The sequence below is a fragment of the Meles meles genome, chromosome 4 (assembly GCF_922984935.1).
Source record: "Meles meles chromosome 4, mMelMel3.1 paternal haplotype, whole genome shotgun sequence".
NCBI classification, from domain to species: domain Eukaryota; kingdom Metazoa; phylum Chordata; class Mammalia; order Carnivora; family Mustelidae; genus Meles; species Meles meles.
Genome location: NC_060069.1, coordinates 90,254,063 through 90,273,038, shown reverse-complemented (window position 1 = coordinate 90,273,038; position 18,976 = coordinate 90,254,063). Strand labels below are relative to the sequence as shown.

The 18,976-nt window shown below is 37.5% G+C and overlaps 1 protein-coding gene across 3 annotated transcripts in view; it reads right to left on the bottom strand.

The window, feature by feature from the left end:
* PLSCR4 (phospholipid scramblase 4) overlaps positions 1–573 on the bottom strand; it is a 48,140-nt gene extending 47,567 nt beyond the window's left edge. For all 3 annotated transcript variants that reach the window (XM_046003606.1, XM_046003605.1, XM_046003607.1), the window contains exon 1: positions 200–573. The gene's annotated coding sequence lies outside the window, so the exon portion shown is untranslated. The remainder of the gene's footprint in view (positions 1–199) is intronic.
* Between the last annotated feature and the right edge of the window lie 18,403 nt (positions 574–18,976).

The window sequence follows — 18,976 nt, the reverse complement described above, 5'->3', positions numbered from 1 at the left end:
CTGCCGCGTCTCCCGGCAGACGCGCGCCTGGAGCCCCGAAACTCCCGCACTACCTGAGGACGCAGCGCACAGGGGTGGGCGAGTGCCAGCCCAGGACGCCGCGCGCCCCCGCGTCCGCCAGCTCCGGTCTCCCCCCACCACGCAGGCGGCGCTCGAGCCTCCCGGACCCCGTTCCTCGCCCGCCCCCGGCTCCACTCACCGCGGGCCCGAGGTCCTCTCCGCACCCGCGACGCCAGGCCCGGGGTCTAACTTTCCCGTGGAGCGGAGGAGAGAGGAGAGGCGGGGGAGGAAGGAAAGGAGGAAGAGGAGGACTTTTCAAATGAAAAACAAACGAGAGCCCCGAGGGGAGGGGGCGGCGCGGGGCTCAGGGGCGTGGTCCCGGCTCGCCCGGACCCTCCCCCGGGGCGAGAGGCCGCGCGGGCCTCGGACCCCGCCCCCCGCGCTTGGCCCTCAGTCGGTTGTGCGGGAGGTGAGGGGCGCCACCGATGTGGGCGTCCAAATGAGAAGGATGGAGAGGGGGACACGAAGAGAAAAGTTGTCAGAGCTCTAGTGTGAGGAGGAGAGAGAGGTAAGGGCCTGTCGACGTTTGCCTCTAATCAGGGAGGCAGGTTCCACAGCCTGTGACAGAGATTACTGTGCGCGGAAAGGAGGAGAAAAAACCACCGTTTCGCAAGAGCCTGGTTAATTTGCATCTGCTCCCACCCCTCAGACCCTTGGCTTGGAGAATTGGCCTTGGCAATGCAATGCTCCTGGAAACACTCAGGCGCGGGCCCAGGCATTCTGTTTGCTTTTCCACAGGGCTGGAGGAGGCCGATTTGATGTTGGAGGGAGGGAGTCCAGGAAAAAGAGAAGGGGAGAAGTGTTGCCTAGTTTTTTGACCTTGGTAGAAAACTGTCATTTGTTAATACCATTGTTGAGCACAAATGCTTTTTTTTCAAACTCCTGGGGTTCAGCTAGAGTGTTCCATGGGGAGAAGCACAGACCACTGACTGGAGCTGGGGGAGTCTAAAAAGGCCCCTGACGTTATAAAAAAAAAAAAAAAAAAGTCGGAGCTGGGCAGAAATAAATTAGATGAAGCTCTGAAGAGTACTTGGCAGTGCTCCACTATGGGAGAAGTTTGGATAGGGGAAGGCATATGGGAATGGAGTTCTGGAATTTTCCATTTTTCTTTGTATGTATGCTATTGTTAGTATGCATGTAAGAATAGGTTTTAAAAATTCATATTGTATTTCTCAGTAATAATTGCATTACATACATACATACAGAAAGTTATATGGAAAGCATAAAACAAGTTGGTGCCAAAACTGCAGCAAAATAATACTCTTTATTAGCTTTGTTCTGAATTCATGAGTGATCAAGAGATTGGGTTTATGAATGCAAACATTCACAATGGCCACATGAAAGATGGCAAAAAATTCAAAAGCAAAACATGTCTTGTGAAACATACTGCTTTGAGGGGGACGGGAAAAGACATTAATGACAGTGCCTCTTGTGCCCAAATCAGTTTTGAGGGGAATAAAAATGATTCAAACCCATGTCTTTCTGAGACTCCTGATCTGAAGACATTTCTACTTGAATAATTCAAGGGATGACAAACTCATTATTTCTTTGTACTAGTCCTATTTTAGTTGCTCTGCTTCTTAGCTACATCTCTTTGTATTTTGTTTTTACTGGGTGTGCTTACATTACCACAGTCTGCTTAGAGTTAATACTATATTTCTTCATATAAAATGAAAAGATTTGCAACAGAACTTTTTGGTTCCTTAGTACTATGCGCCATTGCTCTCATGATTTACATGCACACAAATTATAAACTACGTAGTAAAATGCTGTTTTGATAAAGCAGTTGGTTGTCTTTTACAGATATTAAGAAGAAAAAAGGTAACTTTTATATTTACCCCCATATACGTAATTGTTGCTCTTCATTTTTTCTTGTAGATACCTATCTCACTTCACTTCAGGCTGGAGAATTTCCTTTAGTATTTCTTGTAGTCCAGAACAGCTACAGATAAATTCTCTTAGTTTTTTAAATCTAAAAATATTTTTATTTTATATGCATTTTAATGGTAACTTCACTGGATATAGAATTTTGGGTGCACAGATTTTTTTTTTTCTTTCCCTATAGTTTTAACTTCTATTTTTATCTGATGGGATTCATATTATTGATTTTGAGATAAAATTTTTTAGCTTTGGTTTTCTGCGGTTAGTTTATGATGTGTGGTTTTCTTTGTATTTCTCCTACTTAGAGTCCTCTGAGTGTCATAGATATGTATGTTGATCATAGTAAACTTTCAACCACTATTTTTAAATTACTTCCCTAGCCCATTCTTGCTCTTTCCTTTCCTTCTGTGAATCCAGTTAAATGTTTGTTAGACTACTTAATGTTGCCTCATAGATCACCAAGACTTTGCTTACTTTTTTCTAATTTTTTTCTCTTTAAGTTGAATAATTTCTGTGGATTGCTCTTCATAATATACTGGCCTGATTTCAATCTGCTGTTAGACCCATTACCAATATTACACTTGCAACTCTAGTATTTCTGTTTGGTTCTTTTTCACAGCTTCTGTTTACCTGTTGAGATTGCATACCTGTTCATTCATGTTGACCATCATTTTCTTTACATTATTAATCATATGTATAATACCTGCTTACTACCCTATTCCAATATGTGATTCACCTTGGGATCTGTTTCTGTAGGTTCTTTTGTTTTGTTTTGTTTTGACAGAGCACAGACATCCACAATTTTGTTTCTTAGGATATATATTAATTTTGTATTGTGTATAAGATGTTAAGGATAATATATTTCTGAGTTTCTGATTTTTGTCTTCTTCCTCTGACAAGAATTAATCATTCTCTGACATGTAATTAAAGGCAAATCATCTTTAACTTCTGGAGCCTTTGGTTTATACTTTAAGACCAGTCTGTCAAATGCCTGAAGGTTTTACCAAGCCCTTCTATCCTTGGCAGTACTCATATTCCAAATTCTATTTCCTTGCCGTGAACAGCAACTGAAATCTCTGTGTAGTCCTTTCAGCTGCTAGTTTCTGCTGGCATCACTGGAGTTTCTCCAGCCCATGCGTAGCTCAATGGTCAGTCAAGGATTTTAGGGCTTTTATAGGCAGGTATTAATGTTCTCCTCTCTGTGTTACCTACTCTCTCTTCTTACCCTCAATATGCTGCCTGAAATCTCTTCACTGACATCACAAATCAGTAAAACTAAAGCATTCTACTTGAATTCTAGCTGGTCTGCACCTAGGACTGGGGAATGTCCACAGGGAAAAGGCTGTATAAACATGCATCTCACTAAGTTACTGTAATTCTCTTCTGTTGCTGGTCAAATCCCCTAGTTTTGGTCAGCTTTTGACATCTCTCCAATATCTTCAAATAGTTGTGAGGGTTTTTTTTTTTTTTCAGGTTTATTATTCTTATCAATGGAAGAGTTATCCCAGTACAAGCTAACTTATCATTATTGAAACTTTAACTCTCACAAACTCAACATTTTTAAGCAGTTCATTACTAGATAAACCAAACTGTTAGAAAGCTCTTTTTATTAAACAAAATCTATAATCTTTGTTTTTTCTTGAGTCTCTAGTTTGTTCCAAAAAAGAATATATTTCTAACTTTAATAACTTTTAAGTTTTCATAAGTTGCTATCCACTTTTCCTTAAATATTTTCTTCCTGAGATTGAACACCTTCTTTCTATTTGTCATGATTACAGATTCCCTACATTGAGATAACTTTCCTTAGAGTTATTAATTGCTTTCTAATAGTTGGTCTGATACTTATGTAACACAATGAATTATCAATAGGGCTTTATTAATGAGCCCAGTTACATTAGCTTTATCAGTATATTAACCATTGCTAGTATATTTGTGGTGAGTAAACCCCAACATTAGTTACTCTGCAGTTAGTCTGTCTTTTCATGGATACTAGAGAAATTTTATTTATTAGTATTTTGTAGATCACCTCAGTTCTTTGGTAAGGTCTGTATATAAGAGATAAGGGAAATGGAGCCCAAAGAATTTTAACAAAAAAGTCAACAAAGATAACAAGAAATGAGAGTATGCAGAAGCTGGGGGTGGAGGGAGACGAGTATGGGAGAGCAGCTCTTCCCAGCAACTCGAGTAATAGCTTCGTGGTTTTGCCAGCAAACAATATAAGGTGAACTGCCCAGTTTTCAACAATAACCCTGGCTACTTGCAAAATTTTTGGAGTCAAAGTATTCCATGGCTCTCACAGTCTTCATATAACATTGACCCAGAAAATAAACTTTTCTTCTAACTACTCAGTGTATTTTCAACAATGGGAAGTATTTCTATTTGCGTGCAGCATTAGATATGAACAGGACGCCAGCAACAGTATGTTTCAGGGTAAAGTTCCTCATTGTCAGCTTTCTTCTTATGGACAGACTTGACATAAATGTTGTGTTTCAAACTAATTTCTCTGGCACATTAACCAGGAAATGTCAGTAAAAACAGAAATCCTTGTAATGAAATTGTTCCTCTCAAGACCACATGTAATGGAAGTTTTGGGAATCTTACCAGCTCACTTAGGGCTAATTTAGGGAGGTCTCACCCAGAAACTCATTAAAAAAAAAAAAGAAGAAGAATTTATTTATTTATTTGAGAGAGAGAAAAAGAGAGCAAGAACAAAAGTGGAGAGGGAGAAGCAGACTCCTCACTGAGCAGGAAACAGGGAGCCTGTGCAGCGCTCTGTCCCAGGACCCTGAGCTTAACCAAGTGAGCCACCCAGGTGCCCCATCATTTAATGACAATTTAAGAACACAATCTGGTTAGCCATTTATAGGTGATATCATCAAACCAACTCTTTAAAGCTATAGATATAGTGTCTGTATAGGCAACTGACTTTTTATTTTAGAAACAAACTCATATTTTGCTTATATAATTTCATCTCCTTCATTAAACCCATTTGGTTCCTCAGCCTTATGACTAAGATTAGATGTAGCCTATCAAGGTTAATTTGAATTTGTATTCTGTTAACCTATCATGTTAGATTTTTCTTAGATTTTGTCATTAAAATTTGACTTTTTATGTTTGCTCTTTTATGTCTACATTCATATCATTGATACAAATGCTGAGATAAAGAATCTGGTAGTCATTACTAGAAGCTAATCTCAGGAATGCAGAAATTCAGTATTAATTACTGAATTCTATAATTGTTCAATCAGCTAAAAATCCACTTGGACTGTCCTGTTATGTAATCACTTTTTTTTCCTTGCCCAAAGCAATTAAAATGAAAATTTCTGCTACATGTATTTAAAAACAATGTTGATCATGGTGTTCTCATGATCTCTTTATAGTAATGAGCAGGAAAGGGAAATGTGTCCATTTTATGAGTTTTGACATTTGAGAACACAAAATGGTTAATGTGGTTCACCACTCCTTTTGCTAAGTGCTTGCATACCACTATTAAAAAAAAGTACTATAAATCTGCCTGAAATTGACATTGCAGTATATTGTGGGTTGAATTAAGTACCCTAAAAGATCACCCACTACCCTCACCCTTGGTACCTGTGCATGTGATTGGTCTTATTTGGACACAGGGCCTTTACAGATGTAATTAAATTAGAATGAAACCATATTAAATTGGGGTGTTCCTAATCCAATGACTAGTGTCTTATAAGAACAGGGAAATTGGAACACAGAGGCAGACAAAGGGAAGTACCATGTGACAATGCAGGCAGAGATTTGAATGAGGTATGTATAAAGCCAAGGAGCACCAAAGATTACTAACAACTACCAGAAGGTAGGAGAGCAGCATAGAAATGATTCTTCCTGAGTCCTCAAGAACGAATCAACCTTAATCACATCTTTTCTTCAGATTTCTAGCCCCCAGAACTGTGACAGAATAGAATTCTGTTATCTAATGTGATCTAGCTGGTGGTAATTTGTTAAAGCAACCATAGAAAATTAAAATAGAATATGTGAGTGTGCGTGTGCGCGCGTGCGCGTGTGATTTCTACAAGTCAATTTTTTTTCTTTTTTTTTTTCCCCCTGGAAAATTGGATTTCCAGAATTGGAAGAGTTTGCCATTAACTAGTTTTCTGGGTCTTCACATATTCTATGATGTTGAAAATATAATTGACAGTGGTTTCAAACGTACATTTTCATGTTATTTTGTGCCCATGGATGGAGTTTATATTATTTTAAAAGCTTAAATTCATTTATACCATTTGAATCAAATTGCCTTTGATACACAAAGTAGAAAGTGAGTTCTATCTCCAAGAATATGGCAATAAAAAATTGAAAAGAGTAACTGAGTGTTTGGGGACACACAGAACCCTAATCAAAATGATTTCAATATCATCTCAAGGAGGTGCAAATAGGTATGGTTGATCAAGAGGAAAAAAGAGAACATGATTCTTTCTGAGGTAAAATTATACTAAAAAACATGGGGTGATTCTTTGCTAAAAAGATATCTTTGCTAAAAAGATATCTTTGCTAAAATGATGTGTATATATGGACATATGTATATACACCATACATAGATGTATGCATATACTAGATATGCTCATGTATGATTTATGAGCATGAAGAAAAAATAGAAGAACAACACACTGTTATAAACTTGGGCTCTCTGAGAATGTGGAGTTGTGGAAAGATGGAAGGAATGAGAAAACTGTGGCTTAGAAACGATAAAGTAACTGGCCCAGCAGGCAATGGGATTGAGACCTGAATCAAAACCTATTTTGAGGGCGCCTGGGTGGCTCAGTTGGTTAAGCAACTGCCTTAGGCTTGGGTCACGATCCTGGGGTCCCAGGATCAAGTCCCACATCGGGCTCCCTGCTTGGCAGGGAGTCTGCTTCTCCTGCTGACCTTTCTCCTCTCATGCTCTCTCACATTCTCTCTCTCTCAAGTAAATAAATAAAATCTTAAAAAAAAAATCTGTCTTGAATCTTAAGACTATTGTCATAAGCTTTGTTCTAAATGTTATGACATTCACTTCAATGTAGAAAGGAACATTGGAATAATCTTTTTTAAAAAAAGTGTGTTCTGTTCTTGAAATCTAATTTTATTAAATTTTGTTATTTTACCTTTCATAGAACATATTAAATAAATTTTTCTGTCCATTCATATAGGTATATTTAGAACTTACTCTTTTTTAATCTAACGCTTCTTTTAAATGTTAGGTCCACTTCAGACTGATTCTTATGTATATGTGTGTCTATGAAAGGTATAAATATATTTTTTAATGAAAGTATATTTCTTAGATACTATCAACTAGGTCATGTGATCATCATATATCTGTGCATGTTTGCAAAATTCCAAAATGCCCAAAGCACTTCAATAAAAATTTAAAGTATTAGGAAACTTTAGAGGTCAGCACTCCCAAAAGCAAAAAGGAGAAAAGGACATACTTCTTAAACTCAGAAAAATATTTAACTATATGTGGATGACAAGGATATTTCAAATTCAATTTTTTACACATGGCGGTCCCAAATGCCACAATTTCACAATTATTATGACATAAGGCTTTCAAACTCAATGAAATGAGTGTTTATGTTGTGACTAAAGACCAAAGAATTGGCCTTTGTCCTTAAATATAGACAAGTAATTCATTAACTTATTAAGAGAGCATCTTTTTGTAAAGTATTTATATGCAAGGTGAATTATTTACTGATTTAAAAGTTTTTGGCTGAATCAGAGCTACTGATATTTTATAAATATATTCAGAAAGGTGAATTCTTAGGGTAAGCTGCATACCTCTTTTGAAAAATAAGACTTTTTTTTTTTTTTAAAGAGCAGTTTTGGGTTTATAACAAGATTGAGAGGGAGGTATAGATATTCCTTGTATTTTCTCTGAAGCCACACATGCTTAGGTTTCCCACTTTCAATATCACTCACCAGAATGATTTTACATTTTTTTTTTTTTAACCAAGGATAAACCTACACTTGCACATTATAATGTCCCAAATTCATGGTTTACTTTAGGGTCACTCTTGGTGTACACTGTTGAGTTTGGATAAATATATATTGACATGTGTCTATCATTATGATATATTTTTACTGCTCTAAGAATCCTCTCTACCGTGCTTACTCTTATCCTCCTTTGCCCCCTACCCTGTCCAGGCAATGACTCATGTTTTTACTGTCCCCATAGTTTTGCCTTTTCTAGAATGTTAGAGTTAAAATCATGTAGTATGTCGCTTTTTCAGATTGGCTTCTTTCACTTACTAGTAGGCATTTAGGATTCCTCCATGTCTTTTTATGGCTTGACAACTCTTTTCATCATCGAATAATTTCATTGTCTCCATACATCACAGTTTGTTTATTTACCTACTGAAGGGCATCTTGGTTGCTTCCAAGTTTTGGCAGTTCTGAATAAAACTGCTATTAACATCCAGGTGCAGTTTGTTGTAAGAACATAATTTTTTGACTCTTTTGTGTAAATACCAAGGAGCCCATGTACTGGGTTCTAAGACTATGTCTAGTTTCATAAGAAACCAACAAACTGTCTTCCAAATTGTCTGTACTTGTTTCCATTCCCATCAACAATGTATGACAGTTCTTGTTGCTCTTCATCTTTGCCAAGAATTTGTTGTTTGTTTTAAAAAAAAGGGGGAGGGTGCACCTGGGTGGCTCAATGGGTTAAAGCCTCTGCCTTCGGCTCAGGTCATGATCTCGGGGTCCTGGGATTGAGCCCCGCATCGGGCCCTCTGCTTAGAGGGGAGCCTGCTTCCCTTCCTCTCTCTCTGCCTGCTTCTCTGCCTACTTGTGATCTCTGTCTGTCAAATAAATAGATAAAATCTTAAAAAAAAAAAATTGTTGTTTGTGTCCTGGGTTCTGGCCATTCCAGAATGTGGTGGTATCTTATTGTTTTAATTTGTATTTCTCTGATGGCGTATAATGTGGAACATCTTTTCATGTGCTTATTTGCCATCTGTCTCTTTTTCAGGTGAGGTGTCTGTTAAGGTCTTTGGCCCATTTTAAAATTCGGTTATTTTTTGTATTGTTGTTTTAAGAGTTCTTTGTATACTTTACATAACAATTCTTTATCAAATGTCTTTTTCAAGTATTTTCTCCCCATCTTTTGCTTGCCTTCTCATTCTCTTGACAATGTCTTTCACAGAGCAGAAGTTTTTAATTGAAGGAAACTTGGCTTATCAATGATTTCTTTATGGAATGTTTTTGATCTTGTATCTAGAAGGACATCACCATACCCTAAGTCATGTAGGTTTCTCCCTAGGTTTTATTCAAGGAGTTTTATGTTCTTTTCCATTTACAGTTAGGTCTGTGATTCCTGCTTAACATAAAACAAATTATCAGCATTGAAATCCTCACAGTGATATTATATCCTGCAGATTTCTTTTGTGATTATGGTCTATGGTGTGAATATGTGATGTTTTAAATTTGATACATATTTCAACCAGCTGTATTCTGAAATGTTATCATGGTTATACATAGCCATGCACATGATACAACTATAAGAGATGCCATAATTTCAACTGGCTTTGCAGAGTGTTTTGCAAGAAGGTAGAATCTAGAACCAGAAAACTAAAAACGTTGCATAAGTTTTGAAGTCAAATTTATACAGTGAAGAAAATAAGCCCATATTTGTACATAATTTGGAAAGCTAATAAATTCAGCCTTTAGCACTCTAATGAAACAAAAGAAGCACACATCAAATTGTTACTGTGTTATCATTTCATTCAACAGATATCTATCCTGAACAATCTGTATGGGTTCCTTGGGAATCAAGGTAAGGGACAAATAGTGGAATAATGCTTCCATTGAAAGCATAAATTTAAGCAAAACTTAAATTTAAAAAAGAAACATTTTTTGAATGTTTAAAGGATTTTATTTATATTTATTTGACAGAGAGAGAGAGATCACAAGTAGGCAGAGAGGCAGGCAGAGAGAGCGAGGGAAGCAGGCTCGCTTCCCCGCTGAGCAGAGAGCCAGATGCGGGGCTCGATCCCAGAATCCCGAGATCATGACCTGAGCCGAAGGCAGAGACTTACCCTCTGAGCCACCCAGGCATTCCCATTTTTTTTTTTTAAGATTTTATTTATTTATTTGACAGAGATCACAAGTAGGCAGAGAGGCAGGCAGAGAGAGGGAGAGAGGAGGGAGCAGCTCCCCGCTGGGCAGAGAGCCCTAAGCGGGGCTGGATCCCAGGACCACAGGATCACGACCTGAGCAGAGGGCAGAGGCTTCCACCCAGGTGCCCCGGCACCCCCATTTTATGAATGTTTAAAAAAAAAAAAAGGAATAACAAAACTGATTCAGAAACGTGATCTCTGCCTTACACTTAGAAAAGCACGGGCAAAAGAGACTCTGGGTTGGGTACAGGTGATAGAAATTTGCTTTGTGATCCCAATAATGCAATCATTACTGCCTGCTTCCTAACTAGCCACCACTTGCTCCCACCACACCTCTGTATTGTGGGATGCTATTCACTCTCATTATCAGTTCCTAGTTTCACATGTCTTCCATATTAATACTTTTTCACCTCTCTACAAAGCTTCAGGGATTAGGTAAATATACCATATCTACAAATAAAAAAAAAGAGAAATCCTTGACCTGTAAAAGAAAAAAAATTAAAGAATTGAGATTACTGTTATCTTTCATTCTCTAACAGTACCTCAATACACTTTCTGGTAGAGAAGGGCAGAAGAAGGGCAGGGAACTGAGAAGCAATGTGAAGCAAGGTAGCCTAAATAATGTTTGTCCAGGAGTATATAGTTGTAAAGTGTCTACACGACCCATGTTTCAATATAAATGAAAATCTACAATACAATTTGAAGAAGCAAGTCTCACTAAGTTAGTACATTGATGTGTTCATTGGATTGCATATGAAAAACTTTGGAAAGAGTAGTCTGTTATATTACGGTGGAGTGGAGATAATACATGCATGTTAGGCCAAAGAATTAAGATTTTTTTAATGCATGAGAAGTAGATCGAACAACGCCACAGAAGGAGGAACACTATAGCTTCACAAATGTAGGGCCAAAAGATTTCGTGACTTTCAGTTTAATTCGTACAGAGTGTACCTGTCAGATGTACCAGAAGATGAAAACAAGTGCAGAAGTTTTAGTGGAAAGAATATGCAGCTGGGCTGCAGAACATCTGTGCTGATTCTTTCATTAATTTGGAAGAAGTCTGAGCAGAGCCAAGTGTAGTGCTTGACACATAAATAGCACTAAATTATTTGCAGAACAAAGGAATGAATCCAAGTAAGGAAGTAAGGAGGGTCACCCATTGCTAAAATGTCTGAGTTTCTTGCTTGGGAAGAGTTTATGAAATAAGCAACCAAGTTGTATTAATTCAAACTGTAAATTATTCAAGCTAAAAAGAACAGAATCTGAATTGCATCAGTTGAAAATGTTTTTTTCCTGCTTTAAATTTCATTTACTATCTTGACAATACATTTTTAAAAATTACCACAAATTACATTATTATAGTTTGGGGGGGGCACCAAAAAAAAGGGATACAGGTATATAAGTTTCAGTTTGATCTATGACAAGCCATTAAATCTTTGTTCTTGTTATTAACATGTTAATGTCAACCCTCCTATATCAAAGAATCTTTCGATGATTTAAAGAGATAAGAGTGCAAGTCCATCAGTACAGTTTCTTTACTTCTGAATCTCCAAGAATCAGTACAGTCCCAGCACAGTAGCCAGTTAATAAGTACTTGCTGAACATTTCACAGTTTAATAGCAATTCAAATGAGACTTTCTAGCAACACTGAGAAGAACACTTCTCTTTTGGATCTTCCTAGCTTGCTGGTTTGATTAATTCTTTGTTTTACTTTTTCAGATTCCCTGGCCATCATTTCTGAACTGATAGGATAAAACATGTCTGCCAAATTTGCAAAACAGTATTTCCTCCCAGTGGGACAGGACATTAAAACATTCCTTGCTATATACTTTGGATATGTTCCTCTCCTAGGCTGTTTGGAAACAGTGTATCTGTCCACCTATAAGAAAATGAAAGAATTCTCTACCTTTTTATCAAAGAGTTCTCTATCTCCTAGGAAACAAAAACAAAAATGAAAAGTTTGCAGATAACCATAAATTTTTGACTCATTGAGTAGTACCAAGAGAAATTTCAGCCAATGGAAAGTAGGACACAGTGAAGAGAGAGGTAAGAGAAAATGAGATTAATTCTGAGGTATGAATAATTAGGATGTGTCAATTAAACACAATGATAGAACAACTAAAAGGCAGTTATGCTAAAAGAACATCTTGGTAAAAGAAGGAAAATTTGTTATGATCCCACTTGTTGAATTCTAAAAAAAATCTTAAGAACTTAGTGAACAAATTTTGATTGCTCTATTTTAGGGCAGATCCAGAGAATGGAATATCCTGTACAAAAACAACTGACCAAACAAATATGACGTACAAAAACAGTGTTTCAGGCAGGGAACCACTAACCGCGATCTAAACCACTCTGATGTCTAGGGACACAGAACCACTAAACCACTCTGATGTTTAGGAAATGTTGGTAAGTCATGAAGATGGTCAGATACACAGTCACAGCAGGCCTTGAAGGAAGTAAGGTGAGTGGCCTCTGCGTGTGAACACAAGAAAAATGAACACCATCATCCTAGAATGAACACATGGTGATTTTTTTTATTGTTTTCATTAAGGGAAATATTTGTATTCACAATACTTATGTTTACTTTATGACAAAAAATTGCTGGACATTAATAGGCAGAATCTAAATTATGTGAAGACACCCTTTATGAATATAAATCTTTATCTCCCTCAGGGATAGATTAGGAGACATTAAGAACAAAACTAAGTGATGCAAACATTGCTTCTTCTTAATTTGGATGTAGAGAATTAGGTACCAAGTTAAAGAGAAGGGGTTTATAGAAATTAAAAAAGAAAATATGTCCCATATTGGTAAGTACTGAAAAAAAAAAAAGAAAATATGTCCCAATCAGATTGAATCTTCTGGTACATGAAGTGCATATCAAAAATCTAGAACAAAAACCAGAAGAAATATGTAAAAAACTCATCGAAAAGCAATAAAAATTTGGCCTAAGGTCTGAAAGGGGGAAAATAAGGGACCAAAAGAAGTTTTTAAGAAAATCTCACAAGATCAACACTTTGAAGATTTTACTTTTTATATAAAAAAGATAAAAATTTCATTAATTTTGGGTCCACTTTTCTACAGAAAAACTTAACACGTTTCCTACTTAAAAGGTAGGTAGAGATGATGAAACATTTTCATGAACATCTGCAAAAGCTGTTAACACTTAGGGAGTAAACTGTAGGCATTTATCTTTGGATGAAAGAATCTGGGAAATACTGCGGTTCTTACACTTGGTGTTGAAGAGCATGAAGGTGAGACTCCTACTAAACCAATACAATTACATATATTTTGTTTTTAACACTGAAACTGCAGACCTTTACTTTTTTTTTTTTTTGACCTCTCGTCAAAAGAATGACAATTCAGAAATGTGCTATAAATTTCTCTGAAAGCCTACTGACCAAAATGTAACATAACATTAGAATACATTTTAATGAAATATGACACCAATGATGTATTTTAAAATTCTGGCCAAGTGTATTAACTAAGAATTATTTATTGAACAGATACTGGGGTATCTTTCACTCCCCACACTGTACATGCATTTCAGTCTCAGCCAAACCATCTAGAACCATAGTTCTCAAACCTGGCTGCCCCATAGACTAATCTGGCAAGATTAGTAAAAATACCAGTCAGTGTTTGGGCTCTCTTCCCATAAAGACTTTGATTGGATTGTTACGGTGTACAGCACAGAAACTAAGAACAAGTTCTAGCTGTAATATTTTGGGGAAAACAAGTAAACTCTCCATCTCTTGCCTCTCTCTGTTACATTATTTATTTATTTTTTAAATTGAGGGCTGGCCTTCTCTGATTCAGAGTTTACATGACTGGAAATGGTCCTTGAATCAATCATCTGTGATAGAAAGGGTGTCATTTTACGAAAGTATAGGTGCTTTTCCAGTAAGTATAAAGATGCAGAGTATGGTAGGATGACCAACTTTATTTTAAAAAGCCTAAGCTGAATTTTTACTAATAAAGTAATTATGTTTCCTTTAAGTGAAATTCTTTTTAAAAAAGATTTATTTAGGGGCGCCTGGGTGGCTCAGTGTGTTAAAGCCTCTGCCTTAGGCTCAGGTCATAGTCTCAGGGTCCTGGGATCGAGCCCCGCATCAGGCTCTCTGCTTGGCAGGGAGCCTGCCCCCGCCCCCCCGCCTGCCTCTCTGTCTGCTTGTGATCTCTCTCTGTCAAATAAATAAAATGGATAAAATCTTAAAAAAAGATTTATTTTTGTGAGAGAGAGAGAGAGCGTGCACTAGTGCACATGAACAGGGGGAGGGGCTGGGCTCAATGGTAGGATCATGACCTGAGCTGAAGTCAGAGCCTTCACCGACTGAGCCACCCAGGAGCCCCAGTGAAATTCTCTTTATTAGTCTTCATGAATAGACTTGTTTCTTATGCTGTGCAGATACAAACTACACTCAGTGGCAGCCATCCTGTTCGTGGATTTCAGTTTGCTTGTTAGCTTTACCCAGGCAGTGGTGAGAGGGTAGAGGAATGGGGAATTAAGAATGTGAAAATGTTAGGTTATAATGAAGGGACATGAATTTTCTTTTTTTGACTACCTAGTAGATGTAAACACAAAGCTTTTCTAAGGTCTAAGAGTAGATCTGCTAATCTTTAAGTAAGAGTTTTTTCATCTTTGTTATTGTTTGATACTTCTCAGGCTACAACACAATCTCTTTCCACATTCTGTTCTTGAAACTAGTCCTTCCTTTCTTTATAATCCATCATCAGAAGAGCATTCAAGTTTGGATTTTCAGACTCCAGAAACTACAATGTGTCCAGTTAGATAAAAACAATCTGGTTTTCTTTACTACCTTGGGCACTTTAGCCTACACACCTGCTTTCATTGCTCTGCTGATGGGCTTATGGCAATGCAGGGAGGGGGGTTGGCAGTGTCCTTGATACAATCACAGCCTTCCATGAACATTAGAAAAGCACTCATTTTGGTCCGTACCAATCATAGTGGTAGCCATCATGTCACAGGGAGTTAGCACCCCCAACAAGTCCCTACCTGGGAGTTGTTCTTAAAACAACTTGGTTTTGCTATGATGAACAAAATGCACTGGTAAGAAGAACGGCAGCCCTTTGAAGACAACTACAGTGTGCTAAGACCTTAAGGGAGTCTAATTATCCTGACTTGAAGCAACTGTCACAAACTAAGAGCATCACCCCTTCTTCCTTCTCCCCATCTTTGCTTAAGCATTAACTGACTTTGAAGCATTTCTGTTTAAAAAGTCAGCCACTCATCTTACCCCAAATCAGAAAAATTGTTCTCTTCCCCAACTGAGGTTGAAATAAACATCATTACAGTTTACAAAAAAAAAAAAAAATTTACTTCTTTATAAGCAAAATACCAGTTACTATTTTGTACTATTTTGTTTTGTGTATCTGTAATATAATTGCATCTCTTGTCAAAAGTCAGCAATAAAACAGTTGGGCAAAAATCACATGAAGGAATGAAAAGGAATGAATGAAAAGCCTCTCATATTAAGTTTTTAAAAAGCAGTAATAACCACAAGGCCTTTTTTAAAAAAAGGTTTTATTTATTTACTGGAGAGAGAGAGAGAGCACATGTGCACAAGCAGAGGGAGTGGCAGAAGGAAAGAGAGAAGGGGGCTCCCCACTGATCAGGGAGCCCAACCTTGCAGGACTCGATCCCAGGATTCCAGGATCAGAACCTGAGCCAAAGGCAGATGCTTAAACAACTGAGCCACCCAGGTGCCCCCACACAGGTCTTCACAAACTCCTTTTGTATACTTTATCTTCAATATTTATCAAGCTCGATATATATATGAGAAAACAAATTGAGAGGTAAAAAAGTAAATTTATGAGTTTATTGTATGTCATTGAATGAGTTCATGAATGTTGTTGTAGGGATTCAGTCCAAATACTCTGACTTCAAGTCCAATGCCCTTTTTACTATATCATGTGACATCCATTTAGAAACAAACAAACAAAACCCAATTAGTAAGCCACCAACATTTATGCAAAATAAGCAAAAATCTAAATGATTCGATAGACTCTGTGCTCAGTATGATTCAGTCATCTCAAGTAGGTGGATGGGAATTTAATCTACATTAGCAGATGTCCAGTGTCCAAACAAGGAAGGTCACACAGAGTTTTACCGTCCTCTGCAATGCCGGGAACACATCTGAAATATCATGTACTGCTTGGGGCCTCGTGTCAAATTTAGAGTTGCAGAACTGAAGGTATCTTAAAGAAGAGTGAGAGTTCACCTGGTTATAGCTTCATTTGAAAAGCAACTAAAACTGGAAAGATTTAGTCCAGAAAAATAAGGATTTAGGAAAAGGGAAGCGTGGGCTGGTTGTTTTGAAGTATTTGAACGATGTAGAAGTAATTTTGCATCTCAGTGTGTTAGAGCTAAAAACAAGGAATAGAATTTTCAGAGGGGGACAAACGATTTTCATTTAATGTATCACTTTCTAGTCATTACAGCTCTCCAGAAGCTTGAACACTTTACAAAGGGAACCTGGGCAGCACATTGTACAGAAGATTCCAGACTGCATGGCTCCTACCCAGCCCCAAGCAGTTTAACCCAAGAAGGAAAGACTAGAGAGGTTCACTTTTTAGTGCAAGAGAGCATACCCAACACTTTGACCATGGGAAGTGTTTGTCTACAAATACTTATAATGATGATTATATAAGATGACAGTATATTACACCAATCATGTTTTTTCACATTTGAGAAGCTGAGTACAGCATGTTTACTCTCTTGCTCTTTATCATTTTTTTCCCCCCAAAATAATACCCTTCCAGGTTCAGGAGACAGACTGAAAAGCAGAGGCTCAGTTAATGCGCTCAATTTAGAACTGCATCTCCAAGACGGAGTGCCCTTGAGCTACATGTGTAATTCTTGGCCTGTGGCATCCTGGCAGAGATTAGAGCAGACAGCTGTGCGTGCACCCTGCTCTCTGTTGAAAGCTGTGTGACGCTCGCTGAAACAAGTCCTGAACTGCTCTGCTTCCCTGTCTCAACAGGTTAAGTGGAACTGAGGATTTTGTAATACAGCTTTAGGTCTTTGCAAATGCTGTGTGTCCTTTAAGTTAGATTGGCTTTATAAATAGGGACATATCAGTAATGCTTCCCACACTGGCTTGTTTGGAGGACTGAGGTAATCATATGCATAAAGGATTTAGCATAATCTATAACAAATAATAGGAGCTGAAAAGATATTAGTTGTTTTAATTATATTCATACTTGTTGTTTCAAGCAAGAATGATTCCACAGTCGTAGATAGTTCCGTGGAGAATCCAACTACAGTCCTGTTGTACGGCTCAGACTTTCTATCTGTTGCTTACCATAAAGTATGGTTTGGTGAACAATATCATCTGTTACACAAAAGTCATTGTGAGAAATCAAATAAATACTTATAATAAATGGTATGTATTGGGATACAGATATAACTTCACGTTAACTTGTGACTTTTTAAATTTTATTATTTTCCTTAAAATATGGGAAGATGAGAATGAAGAGGCAATGTGAAATTGGACCAAGATGAATCTAGTTTTGGATTCTGAAGCAGGAGACTCTGGGAGGGTGATGACTGGCAAAGAGCTCTCTTTCCTCTACCACCAAATCCTCTGGGTCTATTCCTTCTGAGTCCAGTGGATGCTAATGTCTGGGGGAGTCTGTGTGCCAGTGAGGCACTGTGTTCCATGGTGGCCACGGTGTGGACAGCTAATGCACAATCATAACTCTTGCACTGCATGAGTCCCTGAAGCCAGGGTTCATATAGTAAAGCCAAGAAGAAACTGATCATGCACAGATCCCTCCTGCTTCGTGTGGAGGAAAATAGGAAGGGAATGGGTCATCAAGAGGTTTGCTTGAGGTGCTTCAGTAAAGAGAGGTTGACCTGCTTGCTTTTATTCTAGCAGTCTTCTCAAAGCAGAAGCCATAGACCTCACGTGACCCGTATGATCCAGCAACTCTGTTCTCATCTCCCGTTCCTCTCTCTCACTTGCTTTCACTCCAGTCACACTAGCCTCTTTCTGACCTTTAAATATCAGAGTCACACTCCTGCTCCAGGATCTTTGCAATTATTATACCCTCTGTCTTTCTCCAATACTATTCAATATACTTATTTTAAATTATTGTATTTATGAACGCATTTATTAAATTTATTTTCTGCCTCTCCCAAGCCATATTATCTTTATCAGTCCTAGGGAAGGAAGGAGTTAAAAAAAATGAAATTCTACGCACAATAGAGACAACTTTGGGAATTTAAGGATAAATTTAACAAGAAATGGATGGAGCCTTCATGAAGAAGATTGAATCTTCTTCAGTGACTTCGCACTGAAGTTGTAATTTCAGTGGTTGTTGTAAAATAAAGGACATGAGTAAACAATGCTTCGGAGTGGAAGGACTCAAGATTTTAAAAATCAATACATTCACGATTCAGACATTAATTAAATACAAGAGTCCTAAATTTGAAAAAAAAAAAAACAGGCTAAAATGATCTTCAATTATATGAGAAAAAAACTAAATGTTCAAGAATAGCCAGGGAACATGTTGGATATGTCATTTAATAGTTTATAGCTATAAGCTATTGAATATCTTTTTACATGACTCAATGAAAAATGATTTTGTAGACCATGTCTCTTAGTTTTCAGAATCAAAGTTCTTTGTGCAACTCACTCGTATGTACTCATAAAGATATGACAACTATTAAAAGTTTGTTAATCTATTTTCTACTCTGCTGCTGTTCAGTCTTCATAATATGTTTCTTCCTATCATAATTATACTGTGATGAGTTTTAAACCTGGGGGACATAAGACTACCAAAAATGGACTTGTTTATAGCCGCTAAAAATAAATAATACAAAATAATAGAGCATTTAAAAATGTCTGGTTACTTCCAGTGAATATGTAGAACTTGTTTGCTTTCAATGT